Source organism: Pteronotus mesoamericanus, unplaced genomic scaffold (assembly GCF_021234165.1).
Source record: "Pteronotus mesoamericanus isolate MK-2021 breed Mesoamerican mustached bat unplaced genomic scaffold, CSHL_Meso_final contig_101, whole genome shotgun sequence".
Lineage (NCBI taxonomy): Eukaryota > Metazoa > Chordata > Mammalia > Chiroptera > Mormoopidae > Pteronotus > Pteronotus mesoamericanus.
In genome coordinates this window covers 3,015,821-3,025,527 of record NW_026555001.1, presented here as the reverse complement: position 1 = coordinate 3,025,527, position 9,707 = coordinate 3,015,821, and positions in this window count along the sequence as shown.

The window sequence follows — 9,707 nt, the reverse complement described above, 5'->3', positions numbered from 1 at the left end:
AAAGGGGAATGAAATTATCATGGATAGTTTAGACTAATCAAGATTAATGTCTGGGACTGCAGAGTAACTAAACTTACCCCCGTACATCAGCTAAGTGAGGTTCTAGAGCAGGAAACACGATCAAGGCAGGGAAGGTGCTAGGAAGGCAGCCAACAGTGTCTGCTACAGACCGAAGTACCGTAGGATCTTGGAGTGGACAGATCCAGGAAGCAGCTGAGGATACATCAAAGGAAGGGGCTGGTGCTCCACACTTGGGGTCAGAGGCTTCAAAGCAGTAGCTGGAGTCATGAGAATGCAGCACGTTGCCAAAGAAGATGGTGTAGAAATCAGGGGGATGAAAAGTGAACCTTAAAAAAGTTGAGGGAAGAGATGGTTGAAGCAACATAGTCAAAATGTTGAGAATTACTTAAGATGTGTGATAGAGACGTGGGTTTCATTATTTAATATTATTGTCTATTTTTGCAAGGGTCTGAATGTTTCCCTAATAAAAATTTTTGAAAAGCAAAACAAAAACCAACCACGAAAACTTTGGAAACTCTCTCGCTATGAAACAGTTTCCTGTCCTTGCTTCCCCAGCCCCTCTGCATTCTTAGACCTTAACCCTTATCTAAAGTTTGAGCCCACTTCCATACTTTGAGACAAGTTCTGGTAACAAGCAGGGAGGACTGGTTTAGTTTCCAGCCCTTTCTGCTGCGGGTCTGTGCTGGCTCTTATAAGAGTCTCCAGCTTCCTCTCCCATCACCATTTCTACTTGGCATCAGAGGCCTAATTTCTCAACCCTAATCTCCAATCTTTCTGTGGCCATGTCTGATAAAATACCTACTTCTAGATCAGTTATCTAACTGCCAGGATGCCTGCTATTTGCCAGAAACATAAGGTCTTTATCTAAAGAACATTAAATGTGGGCCTTATTATGAAACCTTTTAAACTAATGGCACTCAAGTCCTGCATGTCACTTTCACCATAAATTTTTCATTTGAGAATATTCTTACCGCTATTTCCCTGAACACTTGTTCTTAGAATATCAACCTGTGGCTTTACTCCTGTGTTCATCTCTTTGATGTCTGCTCCATCCTGAAAGTCCCCTTAGATTCTTAAGATCAGCACTCATGCCCAGCTTTAATTGCAGGAGAAAAAGAACTTTCAGACAAGTAAACAGGAAAGGAGTGGTTGCAGATGTGGAAGGAAAATAAGGGAAAAGTAGCACAATGTTTCTTTTAGGTTTTTGAAGTAAGTGCAGACCACCATATTGCATAAGCAAATGGCAATGCAACTCAGAAGCAAAAGCTGAAGAGTTGGCAGAAATGTACAGTTTATTGTAAAAAGAAAGCACAACATAACAAAGCAAATGGATAATGTAAATGAACTTGGGCATACATGCTAAACTGCTTACATAAATGGCTGATATTAGAGTTTTCCACAGCCAAACCTATTTAAACATTTTGTAGTTTTGCAGCATTTATACAGTTGGGCTCCAAGTGAAAAGTGCCTCTGATACCACCCACTGTGTTATAACCATAATATCAATCATCTCATGTGCATGACACGCACTTTAAAACACAAAGGAGCATCTGGCTCTGAGGCAGCCAGTTTTGGCCTCCAGGGCTATGGGGGTTGCATGCAGGATGATTATAGCTTGATCAACTTCCTCTCTTAGGAGGAAGTGGGGTATGGGGGCCCACGCAGCCTTGGCGGGGTGGCACTGAGGAAGGGGAAAGCATCCAATGAACTGCTTGAGAACTCCTAAATTCAATTCAATAAATACTTATTGGGCACCTACTGTGTACTATGCACAACAAAAGAAATAATGTCCTTGCTGATCTGGAGATTACTCCCCAGGAGACAGGACAGTGAGAGCTAGGAAAATTATTTGTCAAGTGGAATGGGGAACCTGAGACAGCTGAGCACAATGGCTGAGCAGTGTACAGCCAGATGCGGATGGTCACCAGGGCAAAGGCCCCCAGTGCCTGTCAGGGGGCCAAACTGGGAAAACAAGGACCTCGCCCCCGGGGCAACTCCTTCTTTGCTGGCCTTTCCTCCCTGGAGAGAACATCCTACTCAGTTGTGATTCAGCTCCGGGCCCAGAAAAGCGGCAAAACCAGGTGGGCGATGCCAGGACCCACTGCAATGGCTAAAGACCCCCTGCCCTGTCACTGACCAATCGGTGGAGACCGTGACCCTGAAAGGCACACCTGGAGAGCTGATGAATATTCTGCTGAAACCCTCCCCTGAGATCCCTGCCTGTGAAAAAGAGAAAGACGCCCCAAAAAAGAGGCCGGTGCGCTGCCCCCTGGGGAGCAGCCTGTGCCGGTCCCTCCTCCCCGCACTTCTTTCTTCACGCGTCTCCTAAACTCCAAGGCAATGGACAGCTGGCATTTTGTCCCAGGTGGATACCCTGAACTTGTCCCTAAAGCCCCCTTTTCTCTTACTTCCCAGGGAGCTAAGGCAGCCCAGCCTAGTCTCTCCTGTTGCTTCTTCTGTGTTAATTCATTTCTTGTTTCATTGTCCCCAACTTTAAGCAATGTATCTTCATAGTCACCTGGATTCAGGTTGTGAAATCTTTCCTATACTATAGCTGGCCCTAGGCAGGCCCACTTGGGGCCATGCCGCTGTCTGCTAATACCCATGCCTTTTTTTCTCCCCCAAAAATGTCCCTTTGGTGAATCCTATGGATTCCTACTCAGAATAATGTTTTTAAACACAGAAAATTAAGTTCATTAGATTTCAAATGAAACCAGTTATATTGAAATAGTCATCAATCTTAAAACAAAAACTAAAACAAGCAAATATGTGATAAAGCAGGGGTGTCCAACCTACTACGGACCAGGATGGCTATGAAAGCTGCCCAACACAAAACCATAAATTTACTTAAATCTTTTTTTTGATCATCAGTTTTCATTTGTGTTTGTGTATTTAATGTGTGGCCCAAGACAACTCTTCTTCCAGTGTGGCCCAGAGACGTGAAAAGGTTGGACACCCCTGTCACATAAAGTAATGTAATATGTTTCTTTATGAATACTTTAAAAAACAAAATCTAGTAGTAAGTCCAACAATTCCTGTAATTTCAAAATAGTATTGAGTGTAAATGGTATTTTGAGAGATCTTCAACAACTCTAATGTGATATGAAAATATGAGTAATTTCTGTTGGTGATAAAGTCAGGTATTGCTAGGGCAAAAACTTCATTTCTTTAAAGTTGACCTTTTCTCCTTTTTTTTTTTTCCTTTTGATTCAAACTGGCCATGTCCAATCTAACAGCACTATGACTCACCTGCCTCCCCTTTCCTTGCATATCCACTCCCTTCCTTAATCATCACGTCCTTAGAATGTAAGATTCTGGTTAGCATCAGACAGTCTTAGGAACAAAGCTTCAGGTCTGTTGACCACAGAAACAGAGTTTAGGTCAAACTACAGATAACATCTTGAATTCAGTTGTGTTTCAGCCCTAGGCCCATGAAAGCAGAACCACATCCTCACAAAATCAGACAGAACAACACCATGGCTGACATCAAGACCTGATACAAAGATCAACTACTCCCTACCCTGGCTCCAACCAATCAGTTGAGCCCATGACCCCAACCCCCTTAACCACCATGATTAATAATTTTTCCCATGTATAATCTGTCCCAGTGCAAACCATCTGGGAGCCAGGTCTTAAAGCATTAGCTCACCCATGACTCCAGGCTTGGTGCCATTTCCTTAAATAAACCTCTACTTTCTTTGCTACAAAGTCATGTTTGTATTTTATTGGGCTTTGATACCCACAGGCAAATGGATCCCTTTAGTCCTGGTAACAGTGCTGCTGTGGTTTGTTGTCTACATTCATAAGAAAGAAATGCTAAATTTCAGTAGAGGTTAGTAAAAACGTAATTTTTTCCCCATTCAAGTTCATTAACCTGTGAATTGAATCCTCTTAGACTCTGTGGACGTGAGGTTAAGAACTTATCTTGTATGTGTGCGTGCATGTGCACACACATGTGCTTGTATGTGCAGACATGCTCATATACATGTCCTTCACAGAGTGTAGAATGTTAGAACAAAAAATTATCTAAATAATTAAAATATGAGGCAGAATAGGGTAAGTGTTCTAGACTCCGAGAATAAAGTGCTGTAACAATTCAATAGGGAAAGGCAATCAGAAAAGACATAAAAAAAATTAAAGGGGAAGAAAACAAAGTAAGGAAAGGCAGGCATTTTATTTTCTAGGTCATCCTTTTCTTCCCATCCTCCTCCTCCCCAGCTCATTAAATTGAGGAAAGCTGGCTTCTCTTTGGAGCTAGCCTTAGGTGGAGTACGATTTAGAGCAGATCTCAAATGGTTTAGTCTCAGGATCCCGGTGTACTCTTACAAACTATCGAGCATACAAAGAGCTTTTCTTTGTGTGGGTTATATCTATAAACATCTACTAGATATTAAAATTGAGAAATCTAAGAACATTTTCATTCATTAAATAAAAACACAGTATTTTTTATATAAATACCATTTTTTTTGTGAAACATAACTATATTTTCTAAACCAACAAAAACATTAGCGATGGCCCTGACCGGTGTCACTCATTTGGTTGGGCATCACCCCTCAGAGTGAAGTGTCACTGGTTTAATTCCTGGTTGCAGGGAGGAGCATGCCTGGGTTGTGGGTTCAGTCCCCAGCTGGGGTGCATGCAAGGGGCAACTGATTGATGTTTCTATCTCACATTGATGTTTCTCCCCCACTTTCTCCCTCCCTTTCTCTGTCTCTAAAAATAAAGAAAGAAAGAAAGAAAGAAAGAAAGAAAGAAAGAAAGAAAGAAAGAAAGAAAATATTTTTAAAAATCAGTAATGAAGGACACTGTCTATATTTTTGCAAAAACGGTTTAATCTCTGGCTTAATGGAAAAATTGGAATCTGTGTCTGGTTTTGCAATGGAGCCTCTGGAAAACTCTACTGTTTCCTTTGAAAGAATGAAAGCGAAATAGGCAAATAATGTCTTAGTATTTCATTGCGAAACTAGTTTTGAACTTGTGGACCCTCATCCTCAGATCATACTTTGAGAACTGTTGATTTAGGAATTCCTGCAAATATTTTTCTTCTTTGTTTTATGATTAGAATTTTCTTCAATTACAGAAAAAGAATAATTGTTTCTAGAAGTAAATGGTATAAAAATTCAAATTGTGTGTGGATAGCTCTTTTTGTTCCTCCAGCCGTCCCTTCACCTCTATGAATAATATATGATCTATATGAATAATGTCAACAGGCTCCAGGTGGGTTTGGCCAATGAGAAGCACTCGCAGGAGATAAAAGGGAGAGAGCAGAGTGAGATTCGAAGGTTGGGGTTTTTGTTCCCTGTATGTCCTTCACCAAGGGTTAGGGTTCCTGTCATAGGACCCTCTGCACGCAACCTCTCTATTTACAGGTTTCTGCAAACCCAGGACTTTCATCCCTTTAGGCATAGGGGTAATAATACACCTCCCTTTTATTAACCTAAAGAGATTGGACCTTATGACTTAACTCTACCCTGTCTGCACCTTTGGAAACAGTCCCTTTATTATACTGTTTTCAAAATTCCTAATTTGAATGCACCATTTGTTCCTTGCCAACTCTGACTAATGCAAGCTGTGAGAGTTACATGACATTAGGTATAAACTTCAGCTAAAGTATTCTCTCTGGCATCGGATCCACTTGATTTTAATGGAAGTTAGAAGGCTCTAAAGCCATGGTGTCTCAGAGTCTGAGGTCTTCATTGGCTCTGGAAGAAGAGAGCTGGATGCATGGAAGACCTACTGGTGTCTGCAAAGACTTCTTGGGTTTACCATTGCTAGAGTTTATTTTCATCTGTGCATATATAAAACAAAAATATAGCTGTAAAAGTATTTATAAATGCTAATGTGGCCATGTTGCTGGGCAGAAGAGTGCCAATGCCAAGCAATTAAATCATGATTGGTCTAAGTCAGTGGTTATCAGAGTGTGGTCCCTGGCCCAGCAGCAACAGAAGCAGCAGCAGCATTTGTTAGAAATGCAAGTTCCCAGGCCCCACCTGAGACCTACTGAATCAGAAACTCTGGGGGTGGTTCCTAGCAATCTGTGTTTTAACAAGCCCTCCAGAGCATTTCGGTAGTTTGGTAGTTTGAGAAGTTTTACTGTAAACAATTCACAATAGCACCGTTCCCTAATCTTCTGGCCTCTCTTGCAGCTAGGGGCGCTCATGTGATTCCCTCACACTCCACTGCTTTCAACCTGGACATTTTATCTGAAGCTTCAGTAAACATCCGGCAATCCTGGGGCAACAAGATAATTGTAAAAGCAGTGACCCTGACATCACTGTTGGCCTCCAAATATCTTGCTTGTTGTGTGAAAAAATGTCACCACACACCCTCCAAATATTTAAGCCAACATTTAGGTTTGCTGTTAGTTGTAGCCAAACATATTTCTAACTAATATGACATGGTTTTTTACAAAAGACTTTTCCCCTCATGATGATAAGAATTTTAAACAATATTTAAATATTGACATGAATATTTAAAATGGAGCAGAGGACAAAATGCTTATGTATTTTAAAGATAATTTTTAGCATGCGTGGCCCAATTCTTGCTAAATCCCCAGGCACCTAGAGATGAAAGAGCCTCAGTGCTAAGGAGACCTCCTCTGGAAATGTTTGAGAAGCTCTTTTAAGAGAAACTACACGTGGTTTCATGAAAGTCAGTGTTGGTCATTTCTAAGAAAGTAGTAATGGTCAATAAAAGGGAAAACTTGTTTCCCTATGTTCATAACACTTCTGAAAACAAATCTGTGGATTGTTTTCCTCACATTAGACAACTCCAAGACTACCTGGAATTAGCACAGCCCCCACAGGTATGAAGGGTCAGTCTCACTAGGCTGCCCCCAAATTTGGAAGCCAATCACAATTCCTAGGTTGTGACCTGCACTTCTGACCATGCAGCTATCGATCAGGGGTTAGCACAAATGCATCCTTTAGTTCAACAATTTGCTGGGACAACTCACAGAACTCAGGAAATCACTTTACTTACTATTGCTGGGATACAACTTAGGAGCAACCAAGTGGAAGAGATGCATAGGTATGGAGGGGCCTGGAGCTTCTATTCCCTCACTGGGCTCACCCCCTAGCCAGCACCTCCAGGTGTTCACCAAAGCAGGAGCTTTCCACACCAAGTCATTTAGGGTTCTTATGGAGGCTTCATTAAGTAGCCATGATCGATTATATCATTAGTCATTGGTGATTATGTTCATTTCCAGCCCCTCTCCTCTCCCCAGAAGTCTGGGATGAGGCTCAAAGTTCTAACCCTCTCATTACATGGTTGATTCCTCTGGCAACAAACCCCCATCCTCCAAGAGTTACCCCATTAGCATAAAATTCAGGTACAGTTCAAGTGGGCTTATTATGAATAGCAAAAAATTTCCTCTCCCCTCTATCATTCAAGAAACTACAAGGATTTTATGAGCTCTATGCCAGGAACCACGGATGAAAACCAAATATATAATTGTTATTATATCACAATATCACAGTTAATTTCAAAGGCAGTGGTGCCTTTCATCTACTATAGTACCTGCTTCACAATGAATGCTTAATAAATATTTGTAGAGTGGTACAGGTGAATTTTTTTTTAACGGGGACTTTTTTTTCTTAAATAAAGGAAAGAGGCTTATTACTGGGCCATTTGCAGTAGTTACAAAGGGAGTGGATCAATCAACTCAAATCAGACTGCTTGAAATTCGGCACTGAAACTGTCAGAGAGAGCACAGTGATAAGGATATAACGGGCCCACAATTATGCTGACTGAATATATGAAATTTCTTCTATGGGACATAGAACAATTCCAATTCAACTGTGGCAGGCCCTGTATTAGGTGCTATTATATACCATATCCCATTTAATCTTTGAAATAATTGTGTGAAGTAAGCAGCACTGGATTACTAGTGATTGGGTGTGTGGGCTTAGTGCACCAGCAAAACTGGGGCACACAGATTTGTTTGCAGAAAATTGATATATGATATCTTATTGAAAAAAAGAACATCAGAGTACTGTAGCCAACGCTGGCAAAATCAGAACTTTTTTCTACATCATATTTAGTATTCTTCCCATTTAAAATTACACATTTTGTAGAAGAACAAACTAAAGGCTCAGAGGGCTTAGTTACGAGCCCGAGTCACACATCTATTTAGTAGCAGAGCGCACTATGATGTTATTCAATGTTCATGATACATTATATACAGAGGTGGGCAAAAGTGGTTTTACTGTACCATTGTAATATTCTTTTGAGTTAATAAAGCCATTATAATAATCATAACCTGCATATCTTTTTCCATACAAACAACTGTAAACGTGCAACTGTAAAACTACTTTTGCCCAGCCCTGTATTTATGATGGCACTTACTAATTTTCCTTTTAAAGTTGTGAATTTTTTGGGCCTTAGTATTTTGTGTTCTAATCAAATAAAGCATACAACAAAGTTAATCTAGATATCTGTTTTGATCCCTGTTATATTCTAATATAGAACAGTATTCAATATTTTTATTTTCAACAATTGAAAGAATGATATGCAAATATTATGGTAAAATGAGCAGTCAAAGGGGAAATGAAGGCAGGAAGGAGGGAAGACCTTGGAATAATATGTATCATTTCCACTATCTGGGAAGCAAAGCATTTGAAACTGTGCTTTCATCCCAAGGCCTGAAAGGCTAGAAAGGGCTCAGGGTGCCCAAAGGAAAAAGCCCATTAACACCTCTGGATATTCACACCCCCCACCAAAAGCTGGAACCATCTTTACGTGTCAATCAATATGTAACCCCCTCATCCCCCATCCCGCCAACTATGTAAGTCCTCAGAACAAAGGACTCACTCTCTCTGGCCACCTGGACTATGGCCATCCTTATCCTGCTTTGCCCTAAACCTATGCCTTTCCCGTCCTGTCCCCCAACCCCCCACCTTGACAAGGCCTGTTCTCCATGAGAACTTATTACCAATAAAACCTGCTCCCACACTAAAAGATGGGCTGATCTGTAATTCTTTATGGCATCAGCAGGAAGAAACAGGTCTCTCCCAGTGTCACAGTCATTACCCACCTAAATGACTGTGCCTAGTGTTAGTTTTGAGATCAGCCAAGGGAAAGTGAGAAGGAATTCAAGGAGACCAAGAAGCTTCTCTGATGCTCTTCCAAGGTTGCAAGGAAACCAGATGTCTCTGATTTTATGATCTTTAGATTCCTAGTGTCCAAGACTCTTTCTGCCCCCATAGTGTCAGGCAAAGGAGTGTAATTTAAGAAATTTTATTCTATATATCACTTAAAAAATGTTTCCTGAGAACTGTATGATCCCATAGTCATAATAAAGGGGACAAGGGAAAGATAAAATTTAAATGGGACTACTTTTTCTTCTTCACTATTTTTCCTTCCAACATGCCGTAGCAGGGACACTAATTTTAGTGTATGGCATCATTACCTATGCTAGAGTGTCTCAATCATTGGTGTACATAAAAAGCACCTGGGGAATTATTTTAAAACTCACCTTTCTAAGACTTGTTCCCAGAGTCCCTAATATTATCGATATGAGTGGACCCAGGTGATTCTGATGCTGGTGGTTTAGCTTACCATGCTAGTAGAAACACTATCCTTATGTAAACTTGATGAGTAGACCAAAAAATCTGAATTGTAATCAAAACTTTAATTCTTCCATTCTCACCATGGCTTGGGCAATTTCCTCTTCCTATATTTGCCCT